Source organism: Ascaphus truei, chromosome 8, assembly GCF_040206685.1.
Source record: "Ascaphus truei isolate aAscTru1 chromosome 8, aAscTru1.hap1, whole genome shotgun sequence".
NCBI lineage: Eukaryota > Metazoa > Chordata > Amphibia > Anura > Ascaphidae > Ascaphus > Ascaphus truei.
Genome location: NC_134490.1, coordinates 74,108,252 through 74,127,214, shown reverse-complemented (window position 1 = coordinate 74,127,214; position 18,963 = coordinate 74,108,252). Strand labels below are relative to the sequence as shown.

Genomic DNA, 18,963 nt, shown 5'->3' with positions numbered 1-18,963 from the left:
TCCATCCTGTACACAGAATGACCAATAAACCCTTATCAGACATACACACATACAATAGACTAGGAGACAAGATGAAAGACCAGTAACCCCAGACCCTTTGTCTTCTCCATAGCCCTCCTGTCAATAATTCTTTCACACTATAATCTGCCTGAAATCAATAGCGAATTTGTAAAATATTATAGCAGCCTATATAATTTAAACACAGCAAGTCAAACGGGCCCGCGACAAAAGGGAAGCAGCGACCAATATTTAGATACCTGTGCACTCCCCCAGCTGGGCAACCAAATCAGCTAGGCGCTAAGATAACAACCAAAGAGATAACAGAAGCTATAAAATCCCTAAAAAATTCTAAAGCCCCAGGCGCAGACGGGTTCTCAAACTTATATTATAAAAAATTTGAAGCCACACTGAAACCATATTTAACCAGACTATTCAATGCAATCCTAACGAGAAAATCTACCGAAGGAAATGTTAGCAGCTGCGATAATTGTAATCCCCAAGGAGGGTAAAGACCCTATGCTGTGCCCAAGCTATAGGCCCATATCGCTGATCAACACCGATATAAAACTATTTGCTAAAATACTAGCAACACGTCTAAATAAAGCGCAGAACAAACTGATACACCCAGATAAGGTAGGGTTCACCCCGGAGCGTCAGGCCTCGGACAATATCCGTAGAATTATAAATATAATCCACAGAAGCAACCTGGGACAGACATCGAATATCATGGACAGGCAGACTAGCTTCGGTAAAAATGAACACACTACCAAGGATGCTGTATCTATTCCAGGTACCACCCGTTACAGTTCCACAAAAAGATATTAAAGAACGAGATAAGGAAATAACAAAGTTTATATGGCAGAAAGACAAGAATAAAGAAAAAAGTAATGGGGCTACCAACAAGACTAGGGGGCATGTCTCAACCAGACCTAACAAAATATTATGAAGCGGCCAGGTTAAGTCCCTTTGGACACTGGTCAATGGAGGAGGGTACGAGACCATGGGTAGACATAGAAAGAGCAGAATCCCAGACGAAAGACATGGCAACGTTACTATGGTTAAGGAGAGAGACGAGGCCAGAGACCGTCAAAACACAACCAGTGATTTCACATTCCCTAAAGCTATGGGATAAACTGTGCAGAGTTAAATCTGTCCCATCTGTTCCCTTACCCCTGGCCCCAATTCTGTCCAACCCAGAATTCGCCCCGGCCCTCCAATCGAAAGCATAAAACATATGGAGAGAAAAAGGCTTGGGGAGACTCTGGGATGTGGGAAAATCAGACAGAACAAAAACATTCCAGGAAATAAAGAAGGAGTTTGACCTACCAGACATGCATTCTGTACCAATATTTTCAGATAAGACACAATGTCACTTCAATACAACCCGCACAGGATGTTTTTAGACCACTAACTATTTTCGAGAAACTATACTCAGCTAGTGTATATCATAAAGGAACCATAGCACAACTATACCAGACTCTGACTACACTGAAAACCGAGCTCGCTGGAGAGAGACGAGTGGACGGAAATATATGAGAAATCAGCTAGATCATCTAGGAGCTCGGCAGTCCGAGAAATCAATCTCAAGATACTACATACTGTAGGTGGTATTACACCCCAGCCAGACTCCACTCGTTCTTTCCAGCCACCTCCCCCCTGTGTTGGCACAACTGTGGCCAAATGGGTACATTCAAACATATGTGGTGGACCTGCCCAAAGATAGCACTATTCTGGAGAAAAATTAAATGGCTAATAAAGAGAATCACGGGCCTGGACTGCCCATGGAATATAGAGACAGTACTAATCCTTAAACCAATAGAGGATGTAGAGAGGAACGTAGACAAACTAATGATACATATTCTGTCCTCAGCTAGGGCAGTTATAGCTAAAAACTGGAAGCAGAACAACCCACCGACAATAGCAGAGGTCAACAACAAGCTAAATTATATTATAATAATGGAAAAAATTTACCAGTTTAATCCAGGATAATTATGAAGAATATCTAAAGACATGGGTACCATGGATGATCTACTGGGAAGCTATTGTGTAAAAACTTTCTATTCATTTTATATCTAGCGAGTAAATGTGTCTGTAATATGAACCAATCCAAAATACAAATGTAATAAAGTATACATGGATGTACTGTGAACAAAGTCAAGATGGAAATGTACCCCCACACCCTTTTTTCTTTTGTACCTCTCCGCCCCCCCCCCCCCCATCTCCCAAATAAAACTTGTAAAAAAAAGAACAATAAAATACAAGTTAAAAAAAAGAAAGGAGAATTTTGTGGATTATACGAAATGAATAAGCGCTCAGCTGTCTTCCTATTATAGTTATACATTACTTGTAGAGTCCAGGCTCCTCCCTGCTTGAGAGAGGGTAAAGATCAAGGGGCAAGAGAGAACACGCCTACTTACTCCAAGGATATACTTTGTATGTCTAAATTATTTACATATATATGTAAATAGATATATTTCTGGCCAACAAGTTTGAATGGATGGGAGCCTTTGGAATGAAATCAATAGGAGCATTAAGATTGGATGGAGCACATTTGGAAGAAACAAGACGGTCTTTCAAGGGTATCTTCCACTGGGCCTCAAGAGGAGAGTGACCAGTGTATTCTGCTTGCACTCACGTATGGATGTGAAACTTGGACCATAAATGTGAAGAAAATTAAGAAACTTCAGAAAACTAAAACAAGTATGGAGAGATGTATGCTGGGTAATACCCACAGAGCTTGGGAAAAGAATGAATGGGTTCAGAAGTAAACAAAAGTCTGACATCACATAGGTTAAGAAACTAAAATAACAGTGGACCCGACATATCTAGGGTGACCAGCCGTCCCGGTTTTGCCGGGACAGTCCCGTTTTTTTCGTTCCTGTCCCGGTTGACTGTCCGTCCCGGAAATGTCCCGGATTTTCCCCTGGCCCCGTTTGTTAGTTGTGTCTGCGGCGGTGCGCGGGTGCAGTGGTGCGCGAGTCGGCAGCGGTGCGCGAGTCGGCGGCGGTGAAGATGCGGCAGCCCGAATGCAAGGGGTTGGGCTTCTTAGTTGAACATGCCGGGCCGCAGGGGATTGGTGGAGGATGCCAGGGGTGGGGCTTTAGAATGCTGGCCATCAGGGGATTGGATAAAAGTAGGAGCTTTCCTTTCCCTCCCTCTGCACCCCAGCCCTCCCTCCGGCACCAGTCTCCGATTCTCCTCGGCTTTCCCTCGCTCGGCACCCCAGTACTAGTCTCCGGGTCTCCCTCCCCCCGGCACCCGTCTCCGGCTCTTCCTCACTCCGGCACTAGTCTCCGGCTCTCCCTCCCCCCAGCACTCTGGCTCTCCCTCCGGCACCCCAGCACTCCCTCCGGCACCCCAGCACTCCCTCCACCCTCCCTCCGGCACTCGGTCCCCGGCTCACTCTCCCCCCAGCACCCCGGCTCGCTTTCCCCCACCCAGAGCCCGCTCACAGCCGCTCACGGCACTTCCTGTGCCTGCTGCTAGTGAGCGTCGCCGAACCCGCAGCCGCCTGAGGTAGGAGAGATGGGAGCTGCAAGGGTAGGGGGGTGGGGGAGAGATGGGAGCTGCAAGGGGGTGGGGTTGCGGGGGGGGGGGTGGGAGAGATGAGAGCTGCAGGGGGGGAAGAGATGAGAGCTGCAGGGGGTGGGGGGGGAAGAGATGGGAGCTGTGGGGGGGGAAGAGATGAGAGCTGCAGGGGGTGGGGGGGGAAGAGATGAGAGCTGCTGGGGGTGGGGGGGGAAGAGATGAGAGCTGTGGGGGGGAAGAGATGAGAGCTGCAGGAGGTGGGGGGGAGAGATGAGAGCTGCAGGGGGTGGGGGGGGGGAAGAGATGAGAGCTGCAGGGGGTGGGGGGGGAAGAGATGCGAGCTGTAGGGGGTGGGGGAAGAGATGAGAGCTGCAGGGGATGGGGGGGGGAAGAGATGAGAGCTGCAGGGGGGGAGAGATGGGAGATGCAGGGGGGAGAGAGATGGGAGCTGCAGGGGGGGAGATATGGGAGATGTGGGGGTGGGTATATGGGGATGATGATGTTTTTACCTGTGCGGCCCAATTTTTTAAAATATGTGTGGGGGGGTGGGGGTCTTTTAAAAATGTATTGAGGCGGCGAGGGTATTTTTATTATGTACTAGCTGAGAGACCCGGCGTTGCCCGGGAGAGGGGGGGGGGGACAGTGGACGGGAGGGGGGGAGGGGGGAGGGACAGTGGAGGGGAGGAGGAGGGGGGAGGGACAGTGGACAGGAGGAGGGGAGGGGGGGAGGGGCAGTGGACAGGAGGGGGAGGGACAGTGGACAGGAGGAGGGGGGGACAGTGGACGGGAGGGGGGGACAGTGGACAGGAGGGGGGGACAGTGGACAGGAGGGGGGGACAGTGGACAGGAGGGGGGGGACAGTGTACAGGAGGGGGAGGGACAGTGGACAGGAGGGGGAGGGACAGTGGACAGGAGGGGGGGGACAGTGGACAGGAGGGGGGGACAGTGGACAGGAGGGGGGGACAGTGGACAGGAGGGGGGGACAGTGGACAGGAGGGGGGGGACAGTGGACAGGAGGGGGGGGGGACAGTGGACAGGAGGGGGGGTGGGTTGCTTACAATTTCTGTGTCCCTCCTCTCCACTCCCCCTGTATGTTTCTCCGCTCCCCCCTCTCTCTCCGCTCCTGCTCCCCCCCCCATGCGTAGTTCCGGTCCCCACCCTAGAGTGTCTGACACACACACAGTGACACACACACACACAGTGTAACACACACACACACAGTGTAACACACACACACACACACAGTGTCACACACACACAGTGTCCCCCCCCACACACAGAGTGTCACACACACACACAGTGACACACACACACACACACGTCACCTCTCCTTCCGTCCGCCGCCATCTTACTCCGCGAGGGAGGAAGGGGGTCCTTCCGGGCGCCGCCATCTTAGGCGCCGCGTGTCCACTGCCTGTCGGAGCACCGGGGGGGAGGTGAGTGGAGCACCGGGGGGGAGGTGAGCGGAGCACCGGGGGGGAGGTGAGTGGAGCACCGGGGGGGAGGTGAGCGGAGCACCGGGGGGGAGGTGAGCGGAGCTACGGGGGGGAGAGCTGAGCGGAGCACCGGGGGGGAGCTGACACGGGGAGAGGAGGAGAGCGCGGGGGCGCGCGGCGCGTGCTTGAGAGCCGTGGGGGGTGTCCCGGGCGCTCGCTCCGCTCCCCCGCTGACTGTTGCGGCGCCGGGGGGGGGGGGGTGAAAGCGCGGGAAACAGGGAGACACGGGGAATGTTGGTTCTGTGTGGTGTGATCTCCGGAGGAGCTGCGGCCACGTGCAGTGTCCGTTGGTGATGTGAGGATCATACAGCGCTGCTGCCTCGGGGGGGGGGGGGGTGCGGTGTCCGTTGGAGAGGTGAGGATGAGACAGTGCGGTGAGGTGAAGGGGAGGTGTGTTGGCAGTGTAGGCCGTAAGAGGCGGTGTGAGCGTGCGGTGTGTGTGGTGTTGTGTGAGGGTGTGGAATGTTGCAGTGCTGAAAGCAATAAGACTGTGTACCTGATTGTGCAGTTCTGTCGTGGTAGCAGGAGGTCAGGGTTTTCTGGGTTGAGAGCAGTGAGGGTTAGGTGCAAATCTCTCAGAGCAGTGAGGGTTAGGTGCTGGCAAGCATCCCAAAGCTCAGTGAGTGAGTGGTGGGAGAGTGTGTCAGTGGTGTAGGTCAGTGAGGGGTGGGACAGTGTGGCAGTGGTGTTGGCCGCAGACAAATGAGAGTTGTGCGGGGGCAGACCGCAGACCAATGAGAGGTGTGTGGGGGCGGGCATGGCCTGAGACGGAGTGACAGGCCAAAGGTGCAATCAAATTGTCCGTAGGGACACAGGAAAATGCAGACAGGCATACAGTGCTTTCACTAATATATAATAAGATTGCGGGGTGGGGTTTTTTGGTATGTATTTTGTGGGGGGAATGAGTGAGCAGAGTGGGGTAGTTGATGGAAGGTAGGGGCAAGTGAGAGGAGAGAGGGAGTAAGACAGGGGAGAGGGGGAGGGGGGGAGTGAGTGAGACGGAGGGGAGAGAGAAATTCATGGGTAGAGGGTGGGAAATAGAGGGGCTCCTGAGGTGTGAAATTAACCTAAGGCCGCGCTTAAAGTGCGCGCGACGGTTGACGTCACCCGTCGCCGCTAGCGAAAGTTGTAATTCGCTTTCCGGCGACGTCACGGGTGACCAGGCCCTTGATTGGTTCAGAGGCTCTCACGTGGCAACAACCTCTGAAAAATCAAATTTGACCGGCTTCAGAAATTTGCGCCGCTAGCGTTGCTCCCGTTGCGCTTACTATAAGCGCACGCGACGGCGGCAATACATTTGTTTTGTCGCGTCGCCAGCACTATAAGCGCAGCCTTAGTGCCGGCGATGCTGACGTCATGCTGTGGTCACTGGAATTCAAATTGAAGTGACTTCCAGCGACTTCCAAGTTGACATGACAACAGGATACATTATGGTGACGAGACATCACATGATGCCACATTGTCATGGCAACATGTCACCGCCTGACGTTAGTGTGTCGTTGTCATGGCAACGGGGGCGTGACGTGATGTACGTTGTTTTATAAATCATTTTTTTAAGTGTCCCGGTTTTTCACTTTGAAAATCTGGTCACCCTAGACATATCACAAGAAGAAATGGCCATCATTGGACCAAAGATGGTACTCGACTGGATCCCAAGGGACATCAAAAGCCCAAGACAACAACCAGACGTAGGATGAGCAGAGAGACTCGCAACCGTGGTACCTGGAAGAGCATTGAGGAGGCCTTTATCCAGCAGTGGTTTGACAAGGGCTGAAAATGATGTATAAATATATCATGAAAAACTCTATACACGCTGCTTGAAGAGCAGAAAAATCCCCAAACAATGGAGCAATGCAATAGTTATCCTCATCCATAAGCAAGGCAAATAAATACCGAAGTAACTTCAGTCTACTTCCAGTCACTGAAGCAAAAGTTTGTGGGGAAGTAAATCCCTGATTGCTGCATCAAAAACCTCTAGAACAGGGGTGCGCAAACCGGGGACGTGCCGTTCTCTGCGTGGCGCGTGGGGGTTACAGAGTCCCCGCGCGCTTCCCGAAGGAACTTAAATGAAATACCGGGGAAGTAGGGAAGACCTCTGTAACGCTCTCTTACCGTGGTTCAGACGTCTTCTGGTGACGCGTCGCCATGGCACCACGGCATCAAATGACGCTGCGGGGTCATGTGACGTTGCGATGCCATGGCAACTTGACGTCATGACGCCAGAATGTCAGAGCCACGGTAAGTAGGGTGGGGCGCGAGGAGAAGGGGACAATCGTCAGGGGGCGCAGGGGAAAAAGATTGCGCTCCCCAGCTATAGAAGAGGGCGAATTTCTAAAGATTAGTGACTGTTCTTAACCCTTGATATATGTGCAACTGTCTTTCATGAGGGGTTCACGATTTTTGTCATTTTATTCCGTGGTACAGACATAGTGCCCATAGACATGCTAAATGAAACAGACAGCGGAGGGAGGGGATGTGTAACCAGGATCCCGGATAAACCTCAATCTCCGCTCCCACACACCGGATCAGGTCAGTCTTCGTCTGACACCACACTGGCCCGTGTACTGGTGCTATGAGGTAATGCGAAATCTGTAAATAGATATATTGGTACTCACAATGTTGTTTCCTGTGCGAATTGCTGGCGGTTGCTCCTGGCATGTTTCTGCCTTGTCGTAGTCCAACGAGTAGCAGAACAAGAAGAGATGGCGGAGCGCTGCCGTGAATATAGCAATGGCTGGAGGCAAATCGATGTAATAAAAAAATGATTTATTGAGCACAAAGTAAACAAGAGAAGGTAAAATTACCTCTGACGCGTTTCCCACCGTGATAAAGCACCAGGCACGGCAGGAAATGCGTCCGAGGATTTTTTATCTTCTTGTTCACTTTGTGCTCAACAAATCTTTTTTGATGACCTCAATTTGCCTGCGGCCCTTGCAATAGTCACTGCAGTGCCCCGCCATCTCTTCTTGTTTTGCTACTTCCAGTCACTTACAACATTTTTACGAAGATACTAATCGGATGCAACAGACCCAGGACATTCCCCAGCCCAGAGAACAAGCGGGATACCGCAGTGGACACAATACAGTGGACCACATCAAAGTACAATACGTGATTTCCCAAAGTAGTGAATATGATCTGCCACTCATTTTAGGTTTAATAGATTATGAAAACATATTTGATTTTGTCTACAGCTGAGCCGTGACAGGACACTATTTTATGGTTTCATCCATTCTTTACCACTGTTTTTGGGCAATACCTACGTCTAGTAACAGTATCACATTTGTTTGCTATCTGATCTGGATCAGAGGACTTCCCTGGGCAGCCTCCCATTTGCAGTGTTTATTTTCCCCGTATATTTGATATCTTCGTGTGCATATTATATATATATTAGACACACCTCTTGGCTAGCACATCTACGTAGCATTAAAGCTTTTAGCACATTTTTTTGTACATTGATATTGTAAGAAACTTCTACGATAATGCCACAAATGTTTAGATTACATTAAGACACAAATAAGAGCAAGGGTGTGAGACGGAGACAATGTCACCAAAGCTTTTGATGGCAACACTTGAATTGTTCAAGACATTGAACTGGGAGAAAAAAAAAGGAATCAAAATCAATGGTGAATACTAGCGTCACCTACGTTTGGCAGACGATATTGTTACTCCTGCTGCATGTCCAGAAGACCTCCAGCAACAATTCAGAGAACTCCTCCTTTCTCCAAAGCAAGCAAGAAGGTGAGCTTGCACATGAATCTCAGCACGGCCAAAGTCATGTTCAACAAATGTGTCAACTCTACGATGATCTAAATAAATGGAATAGAAACTGGAAGAAAACGGTCTACCTTTGCTAACGAGTATCAAGGGATGGGAACCTTTCCAATTAAATCAGTAGGAGAATAAAAACGAGATGCAGCGCATTTGGAAGAAAGAAGACAATCTTGCAAGGGAATCTTCCACTGTGCCTTGAGGAAAATGTTTCGCTAGTGTATTCTGCCTGCGCTCACTTATGGAGGTGAAACTTGAACCCTGAATGTGAAGATAATTCAGCAGCTTCAGACAACTTAAAGAAATATGGAGAGATGTATGCTGGGTAATAACCCAACAGACAGGAAAAAGAATGAATGGGTGACAAAGCAAAGGTCTGTGACATCACATGGGGGAAGACATTAAAATGGCAGTGGGCAAGACATATCGCCAGAAGACATGGCCATCATTGACCAAAGACGGTAGTCGCCCAGGATTCCGAGGGTTATCAAAAGATTTGACAATGACCAAAAGTAAGATGGGTGGATAAAAAAAAGAAAATTTGTTGGTGCAACATGGGAGGGAGGGGGAGAGGGGGAGGGGGGAAGCTTGCAACTGTAGTACTTTGAAGATCACTGTTGAGCAAAATAAAGATGATGATGCAATTGTAATTATACACTGTATATAGATTACATCTATATACTGTGCTACAACTCGTAGTACATCATTTATCTATACTAGGTATATAGTCTAGATATGTATTTAAATGCTGCATATAGATAATATGATATATTTATGCACTGCACACATATCATGCATGTATCTGTTGTATATAGATAAATTATAACGTATTTATTTATATGCTGTATATAGATATAATATAGAATGCATGTATACATGTTGTCATATATCTATGCACACTACAGCTCCAGGCTCCCACGTGTATCTCCGCTAGGGTCGCTCTATCTTGTTTTCTGCTCTATGGTTTTGGTGCGGGCGGTTGTGATGTCATCATTCTGCGCCGGAGCGGAAGTAGTGAGGGGGACACGTGCAAGAGATTGAGGAGACCTAGAGAGTCACTAAACAGGACAGAGACCCCCCGAACCAAGCGAAAGAGAGACCCCCGAACCAAGCGAGAGAGAGAAACCCCCCGATCACACGCAACTCACGAGCAGGTACCGCGGTGTGTAGGTAATAATCTCCAACTCTCTCAATTATAAGGAGCTGGACCCCCGTTTCTCTCTCACCCTCCCCCCGTTTCTCTCTCACCCCCCCCCCGTTTCTCTCGTCTCCCCCGTTTCTCTCACCCCCCCTGCCCCCCGTTTCTCTCTCACCCCCCCCCCCGTTTCTCTCTCACCCCCCCGTTTCTCTCTCACCCCCCGTTTCTCTCTCACCCCCGTTTCTCTCTCACCCCCCGTTTCTCTCTCACCCCCCGTTTCTCTCTCACCCCCCGTTTCTCTCTCACCCCCCCGTTTCTCTCTACCACCCCCCGTTTCTCTCTCACCCCCCCGTTTCTCTCTACCCCCCCCGTTTCTCTCTACCCCCCCCGTTTCTCTCTACCCCCCCGTTTCTCTCTCATCCCCCCCGTTTCTCTCTCATCCCCCCCGTTTCTCTCTCATCCCCCCCGTTTCTCTCTCATCCCCCCCGTTTCTCTCTCATCCCCCCCGTTTCTCTCTCATCCCCCCCGTTTCTCTCTCATCCCCCCCGTTTCTCTCTCATCCCCCCCGTTTCTCTCTCATCCCCCCCGTTTCTCTCTCATCCCCCCCGTTTCTCTCTCATCCCCCCCGTTTCTCTCTCATCCCCCCCCGTTTCCCTCTCATCCCCCCCGTTTCCCTCTCATCCCCCCCGTTTCCCTCTCATCCCCCCCGTTTCCCTCTCATCCCCCCCGTTTCCCTCTCATCCCCCCCGTTTCCCTCACCCCCCCGTTTCTCTCTCATCCCCCCCCCGTTTCTCTCTCATCCCCCCCCCCCCGTTTCTCTCTCACCCCCCCGTTTTTCTCTCACCCCCCCGTTTCTCTCTCACCCCCCCGTTTCTCTCTCACCCCCCCGTTTCTCTCTCACCCCCCCCGTTTCTCTCTCATCCCCCCCCACCGTTTCTCTCTCATCCCCCCCCACCGTTTCTCTCTCATCCCCCCCCACCGTTTCTCTCTCATCCCCCCCCACCGTTTCTCTCTCATCCCCCCCCACCGTTTCTCTCTCATCCCCCCCACCGTTTCTCTCTCATCTCCCCCCCGTTTCTCTCTCATCCCCCCCCGTTTCTCTCTCATCCCCCCCCCGTTTCTCTCATCCCCCCCCCGTTTCTCTCTCATCCCCCCCCCCGTTTCTCTCTCCCCCCGTTTCTCTCACCCCCGTTTCTCTCACCCCCCCGTTTCTCTCACCCCCCCGTTTCTCTCTCACCCCCCCCCGTTTCTCTCTCACCCCCCCGTTTCTCTCTCACCCCCCCGTTTCTCTCTCACCCCCCCGTTTCTCTCTCACCCCCCCGTTTCTCTCTCACCCCCCCCGTTTCTCTCTCACCCCCCCGTTTCTCTCTCACCCCCCCGTTTCTCTCTCACCCCCCCCGTTTCTCTCTCACCCCCCCGTTTCTCTCTCAACCCCCCACCGTTTCTCTCACCCCCCCCGTTTCTCCCCCCCCCCCGTTTCTCTCACCCCCCCGTTTCTCTCTCACCCCCCCCGTTTCTCTCTCTCCCCCCCGTTTCTCTCTCTCCCCCCCGTTTCTCTCTCTCCCCCCCGTTTCTCTCTCACCCCCCCGTTTCTCTCTCACCCCCCGTTTCTCTCTCACCCCCCGTTTCTCTCTCACCCCCCCGTTTCTCTCTCACCCCCCCGTTTCTCACCACCCCCCCCGTTTCTCTCTCACCACCCCCCCGTTTCTCTCTCACCACCCCCCCCGTTCCTCTCTCACCACCCCCCCGTTTCTCTCACCCCCCCCCCGTTTCTCTCACCCCCCCCCCGTTTCTCTCACCCCCCCGTTTCTCTCTCACCCCCCGTTTCTCTCTCACCCCCCCGTTTCTCTCTCACCCCCCCGTTTCTCTCTCACCCCCCCCGTTTCTCTCTCACCCCCCCCCCGTTTCTCTCTCACCCCCCCCCCCGTTTCTCTCTCACCCCCCTGTTTCTCTCTCATCCCCCCAGTTTCTCTCTCATCCCCCCGTCAGTTTCTCTCTCATCCCCCCCGTCAGTTTCTCTCTCACCCCCCCGTTTCTCTCTCACCCCCCCGTTTCTCTCACCCCCCCGTTTCTCTCACCCCCCCGTTTCTCTCTCACCCCCCCGTTTCTCTCTACCCCCCCGTTTCTCTCTACCTCCCCCGTTTCTCTCTACCCCCCGTTTCTCTCTACCCCCCCGTTTCTCTCTACCCCCCCGTTTCTCTCTCTACCTCCCCCTTCTCTCTCTCCCCTCCCGTTTCTCTCCCCTCCCGTTTCTCTCCCCTCCCGTTTCTCTCCCCTCCCGTTTCTCTCCCCTCCCGTTTCTCTCCCCTCCCGTTTCTCTCCCCTCCCGTTTCTCTCCCCTCCCGTTTCTCTCCCCTCCCGTTTCTCTCCCCTCCCGTTTCTCTCCCCTCCCGTTTCTCTCCCCTCCCGTTTCTCTCTCGTCCCCCCCCCCGTTTCTTTCTCGTCCCCCCCCGTTTCTTTCTCGTCCCCCCCCGTTTCTTTCTCGTCCCCCCCCCGTTTCTTTCTCGTCCCCCCCCGTTTCTCTCTCGTCCCCCCCTCCGTTTCTCTCTCGTCCCCCCCTCCGTTTCTCTCTCGTCCCCCCCTCCGTTTCTTTCTCGTCCCCCCCTCCGTTTCTTTCTCGTCCCCCCCTCCGTTTCTCTCTCATCCCCCCGTCAGTTTCTCTCTCATCCCCCCCGTCAGTTTCTCTCTCATCCCCCCCGTCAGTTTCTCTCTCATCCCCCCCCACCGTTTCTCTCTCATCCCCCCCCACCGTTTCTCTCTCATCCCCCCCCACCGTTTCTCTCTCATCCCCCCCACCGTTTCTCTCTCATCCCCCCACCGTTTCTCTCTCATCCCCCCCACCGTTTCTCTCTCATCCCCCCCCGTTTCTCTCTCATCCCCCCCCCGTTTCTCTCTCATCCCCCCCCGTTTCTCTCTCATCCCCCCCCCGTTTCTCTCTCATCCCCCCCCCGTTTCTCTCTCATCCCCCCCCGTTTCTCTCTCATCCCCCCCCCGTTTCTCTCTCATCCCCCCGTTTCTCTCTCCCCCCGTTTCTCTCTCCCCCCGTTTCTCTCACCCCCCCCCCCCGTTTCTCTCTCACCCCCCCGTTTCTCTCTCACCCCCCCGTTTCTCTCTCACCCCCCCGTTTCTCTCTCACCCCCCCCGTTTCTCTCTCAACCCCCCACCGTTTCTCTCACCCCCCCCGTTTCTCCCCCCCCCCCCGTTTCTCTCACCCCCCCGTTTCTCTCTCACCCCCCCGTTTCTCTCTCCCCCCCCGTTTCTCTCTCACCCCCCCGTTTCTCTCTCACCCCCCGTTTCTCTCTCACCCCCCGTTTCTCTCTCACCCCCCGTTTCTCTCTCACCCCCCCGTTTCTCTCTCACCCCCCGTTTCTCTCTCACCCCCCCCCCCGTTTCTCTCTCACCCCCCTGTTTCTCTCTCATCCCCCCAGTTTCTCTCTCATCCCCCCGTCAGTTTCTCTCTCATCCCCCCCGTCAGTTTCTCTCTCATCCCCCCCGTTTCTCTCTCTCCCCCGTTTCTCTCTCTCCCCCCGTTTCTCTCTCACCCCCCCGTTTCTCTCTCACCCCCCCGTTTCTCTCTCACCCCCCCGTTTCTCTCTCACCCCCCCGTTTCTCTCTCACCCCCCCGTTTCTCTCTCACCCCCCGTTTCTCTCTCACCCCCCCCGTTTCTCTCTCACCCCCCCGTTTCTCTCTCACCCCCCCCGTTTCTCTCTCACCCCCCCGTTTCTCTCTCACCCCCCCGTTTCTCTCACCCCCCCGTTTCTCTCTCACCCCCCCGTTTCTCTCTCACCCCCCCGTTTCTCTCTCACCCCCCCGTTTCTCTCTACCTCCCCCGTTTCTCTCTACCCCCCGTTTCTCTCTACCCCCCGTTTCTCTCTACCCCCCCGTTTCTCTCTACCCCCCCGTTTCTCTCTACCCCCCCGTTTCTCTCTCTACCTCCCCCTTCTCTCTCTACCTCCCCCTTCTCTCTCTCCCCTCCCGTTTCTCTCTCTCCCCTCCCGTTTCTCTCTCTCCCCTCCCGTTTCTCTCTCTCCCCTCCCGTTTCTCTCCCCTCCCGTTTCTCTCCCCTCCCGTTTCTCTCCCCTCCCGTTTCTCTCCCCTCCCGTTTCTCTCCCCTCCCGTTTCTCTCCCCTCCCGTTTCTCTCCCCTCCCGTTTCTCTCCCCTCCCGTTTCTCTCCCCTCCCGTTTCTCTCCCCTCCCGTTTCTCTCTCGTCCCCCCCCCCGTTTCTCTCTCGTCCCCCCCCGTTTATTTCTCGTCCCCCCCGTTTCTTTCTCGTCCCCCCCCCGTTTCTTTCTCGTCCCCCCCGTTTCTTTCTCGTCCCCCCCGTTTCTCTCTCGTCCCCGTTTCTCTCTCGTCCCCCCCTCCGTTTCTCTCTCGTCCCCCCCTCTGTTTCTTTCTCGTCCCCCCCGTTTCTTTCTCGTCCCCCCCGTTTCTCTCTCATCCCCCCGTCAGTTTCTCTCTCATCCCCCCCGTCAGTTTCTCTCTCATCCCCCCCGTTTCTCTCTCACCCCCCGTTTCTCTCTCACCCCCCCGTTTCTCTCTCACCCCCCCGTTTCTCTCTCACCCCCCCGTTTCTCTCTCACCCCCCCGTTTCTCTCTCACCCCCCCGTTTCTCTCTCACCCCCCCCGTTTCTCTCTCACCCCCCCGTTTCTCTCTCACCCCCCCGTTTCTCTCTACCCCCCCGTTTCTCTCTACCTCCCCCGTTTCTCTCTACCCCCCCGTTTCTCTCTACCCCCCCGTTTCTCTCTACCCCCCCGTTTCTCTCTCTCCTCCCCCTTCTCTCTCTCCCCTCCGTTTCTCTCTCTCCCCTCCCGTTTCTCTCTCTCCCCTCCCGTTTCTCTCTCTCCCCTCCCGTTTCTCTCCCCTCCCGTTTCTCTCCCCTCCCGTTTCTCTCCCCTCCCGTTTCTCTCTCGTCCCCCCCCCGTTTCTTTCTCGTCCCCCCCCGTTTCTTTCTCGTCCCCCCCGTTTCTTTCTCGTCCCCCCCCCGTTTCTTTCTCGTCCCCCCCCGTTTCTTTCTCGTCCCCCCCGTTTCTTTCTCGTCCCCGTTTCTCTCTCGTCCCCCCCTCCGTTTCTCTCTCGTCCCCCCCTCCGTTTCTCTCTCGTCCCCCCCTCCGTTTCTCTCTCGTCCCCCCCTCCGTTTCTCTCTCGTCCCCCCCTCCGTTTCTCTCTCGTCCCCCCTCCGTTTCTTTCTCGTCCCCCCCGTTTCTTTCTCGTCCCCCCCGTTTCTCTCTCGTCCCCGTTTCTCTCTCGTCCCCCCCTCCGTTTCTCTCTCGTCCCCCCCTCCGTTTCTCTCTCGTCCCCCCCTCCGTTTCTCTCTCGTCCCCCCCTCCGTTTCTCTCGTCCCCCCCCTCCGTTTCTCTCTCGTCCCCCCCTCCGTTTCTCTCTCGTCCCCCCCTCCGTTTCTCTCTCGTCCCCCCCTCCGTTTCTCTCTCGTCCCCCCCTCCGTTTCTCTCTCGTCCCCCCCTCCGTTTCTCTCTCGTCCCCCCCTCCGTTTCTCTCTCGTCCCCCCCCTCCGTTTCTCTCTCGTCCCCCCCTCCGTTTCTCTCTCGTCCCCCCCTCCGTTTCTCTCTCGTCCCCCCCTCCGTTTCTCTCTCGTCCCCCCCTCCGTTTCTCTCTCGTCCCCCCCTCCGTTTCTCTCTCGTCCCCCCCTCCGTTTCTCTCTCGTCCCCCCCTCCGTTTCTCTCTCGTCCCCCCCTCCGTTTCTCTCTCGTCCCCCCCTCCGTTTCTCTCTCGTCCCCCCCTCCGTTTCTCTCTCGTCCCCCCCTCCGTTTCTCTCTACCCCCCCGTTTCTCTACCCCCCGTTTCTCTCTACCCCCCCGTTTCTCTCTACCCCCCCCCCCCCGTTTCTCTCTACCCCCCCCCCCCGTTTCTCTCTACCCCCCCCCCGTTTCTCTCTACCCCCCCCCCCGTTTCTCTCTACCCCCCCCCCCCGTTTCTCTCTACCCCCCCCCGTTTCTCTCTACCCCCCCCCCCCGTTTCTCTCTACCCCCCCCCCCCCGTTTCTCTCTACCCCCCCCCGTTTCTCTCTACCCCCCCCCGTTTCTCTCTACCCCCCCCCCGTTTCTCTCTACCCCCCCCCCGTTTCTCTCTACCCCCCCCGTTTCTCTCTACCTCCCCCCGTTTCTCTCTACCCCCCGTTTCTCTCTACCCCCCCGTTTCTCTCTACCCCCCCCGTTTCTCTCTACCCCCCCGTTTCTCTCTACCCCCCCCGTTTCTCTCTACCTCCCCCTTCTCTCTCTCCCCTCCCGTTTCTCTCCCCTCCCGTTTCTCTCCCCTCCCGTTTCTCTCCCCTCCCGTTTCTCTCCCCTCCCGTTTCTCTCCCCTCCCGTTTCTCTCCCCTCCCGTTTCTCTCCCCTCCCGTTTCTCTCCCCTCCCGTTTCTCTCTCGTCCCCCCCCCGTTTCTTTCTCGTCCCCCCCCGTTTCTTTCTCGTCCCCCCCCCGTTTCTTTCTCGTCCCCCCCCCCGTTTCTTTCTCGTCCCCCCCCGTTTCTTTCTCGTCCCCCCCGTTTCTCTCTCGTCCCCGTTTCTCTCTCGTCCCCCCCTCCGTTTCTCTCTCGTCCCCCCCTCCGTTTCTTTCTCGTCCCCCCCCTCCGTTTCTTTCTCGTCCCCCCGTTTCTTTCTCGTCCCCCCCGTTTCTCTCTCATCCCCCCGTCAGTTTCTCTCTCATCCCCCCCGTCAGTTTCTCTCTCATCCCCCCCCACCGTTTCTCTCTCATCCCCCCCCACCGTTTCTCTCTCATCCCCCCCCACCGTTTCTCTCTCATCCCCCCCCACCGTTTCTCTCTCATCCCCCCCACCGTTTCTCTCTCATCCCCCCCACCGTTTCTCTCTCATCCCCCCCCGTTTCTCTCTCATCCCCCCCCCGTTTCTCTCTCATCCCCCCCCGTTTCTCTCTCATCCCCCCCCCGTTTCTCTCTCATCCCCCCCCGTTTCTCTCTCATCCCCCCCCCCGTTTCTCTCTCATCCCCCCGTTTCTCTCTCCCCCCCCCCCCCGTTTCTCTCACCCCCCCGTTTCTCTCTCACCCCCCCCCCGTTTCTCTCTCACCCCCCCCGTTTCTCTCTCACCCCCCCCGTTTCTCTCTCACCCCCCCGTTTCTCTCTCACCCCCCACCGTTTCTCTCACCCCCCCCGTTTCTCCCCCCCCCCGTTTCTCTCACCCCCCCGTTTCTCTCTCACCCCCCCGTTTCTCTCTCACCCCCCCCGTTTCTCTCTCCCCCCCGTTTCTCTCTCCCCCCGTTCTCTCACCCCCCGTTTCTCTCTCACCCCCCGTTCTCTCTCACCCCCCGTTTCTCTCTCACCCCCCGTTTCTCTCTCACCCCCCGTTTCTCTCTCACCCCCCGTTTCTCTCTCACCCCCCCGTTTCTCTCTCACCCCCCCGTTTCTCTCTCACCCCCCGTTTCTCTCTCACCCCCCGTTTCTCTCTCACCCCCCGTTTCTCTCTCACCCCCCCGTTTCTCTCTCACCCCCCCCGTTTCTCTCTCAACCCCCCACCGTTTCTCTCACCCCCCCCCGTTTCTCCCCCCCCCCCCGTTTCTCTCACCCCCCCCGTTTCTCTCTCACCCCCCCGTTCTCTCTCACCCCCCGTTTCTCTCTCACCCCCCGTTTCTCTCTCACCCCCCCCGTTTCTCTCTCACCCCCCCGTTTCTCTCTCACCCCCCCGTTTCTCTCTCACCCCCCCGTTTCTCTCTCACCCCCCCGTTTCTCTCTCACCCCCCCGTTTCTCTCTCATCCCCCCGTCAGTTTCTCTCTCATCCCCCCCCGTCAGTTTCTCTCTCATCCCCCCCGTCAGTTTCTCTCTCTCCCCCCGTTTCTCTCTCACCCCCCCGTTTCTCTCTCACCCCCCCGTTTCTCTCTCACCCCCCCGTTTCTCTCTCACCCCCCCGTTTCTCTCTCACCCCCCCCGTTTCTCTCTCACCCCCCCGTTTCTCTCTCACCCCCCCGTTTCTCTCTCACCCCCCCGTTTCTCTCTCACCCCCCCGTTTCTCTCTCACCCCCCCGTTTCTCTCTCACCCCCCCGTTTCTCTCTCACCCCCCCGTTTCTCTCTCACCCCCCCGTTTCTCTCTCACCCCCCCGTTTCTCTCTCCCCCCCCCCGTTTCTCTCTACCCCCCCCGTTTCTCTCTACCTCCCCCGTTTCTCTCTACCCCCCGTTTCTCTCTACCCCCCCGTTTCTCTCTACCCCCCCCGTTTCTCTCTACCCCCCCGTTTCTCTCTCTACCTCCCCCTTCTCTCTCTCCCCTCCCGTTTCTCTCCCCTCCCGTTTCTCTCTCTCCCCTCCCGTTTCTCTCCCCTCCCGTTTCTCTCCCCTCCCGTTTCTCTCCCCTCCCGTTTCTCTCCCCTCCCGTTTCTCTCTCGTCCCCCCCCCCGTTTCTTTCTCGTCCCCCCCCCGTTTCTTTCTCGTCCCCCCCGTTTCTTTCTCGTCCCCCCCGTTTCTTTCTCGTCCCCCCCCCGTTTCTTTCTCGTCCCCCCCGTTTCTTTCTCGTCCCCCCGTTTCTTTCTCGTCCCCCCCGTTTCTCTCTCGTCCCCGTTTCTCTCTCGTCCCCCCCTCCGTTTCTCTCTCGTCCCCCCCTCCGTTTCTCTCTCGTCCCCCCCTTTGTTTCTCTCTCGTCCCCCCCTCTGTTTCTTTCTCGTCCCCCCCGTTTCTTTCTCGTCCCCCCCGTTTCTCTCATCCCCCCGTCAGTTTCTCTCTCATCCCCCCCGTCAGTTTCTCTCTCATCCCCCCCGTCAGTTTCTCTCTCATCCCCCCCGTTTCTCTCTCACCCCCCCGTTTCTCTCTCACCCCCCCGTTTCTCTCTCACCCCCCCGTTTCTCTCTCACCCCCCCGTTTCTCTCTCACCCCCCCGTTTCTCTCTCACCCCCCCCGTTTCTCTCTCACCCCCCCGTTTCTCTCTCACCCCCCCGTTTCTCTCTCACCCCCCCGTTTCTCTCTCACCCCCCGTTTCTCTCTCACCCCCCCGTTTCTCTCTCACCCCCCCCGTTTCTCTCTCACCCCCCGTTTCTCTCTACCCCCCCGTTTCTCTCTACCCCCCCGTTTCT

The 18,963-nt window shown here is 56.0% G+C and overlaps 1 protein-coding gene across 1 annotated transcript in view; it reads left to right on the top strand.

Moving 5' to 3' along the window:
• The first annotated feature begins 9,776 nt into the window (after window positions 1-9,776).
• NOP2 (NOP2 nucleolar protein) overlaps window positions 9,777-18,963 on the top strand; it is a 37,327-nt gene continuing 28,140 nt past the window's right edge. Inside the window, 1 exon segment of the mRNA XM_075612688.1 lies at window positions 9,777-9,962. The gene's annotated coding sequence lies outside the window, so the exon portion shown is untranslated.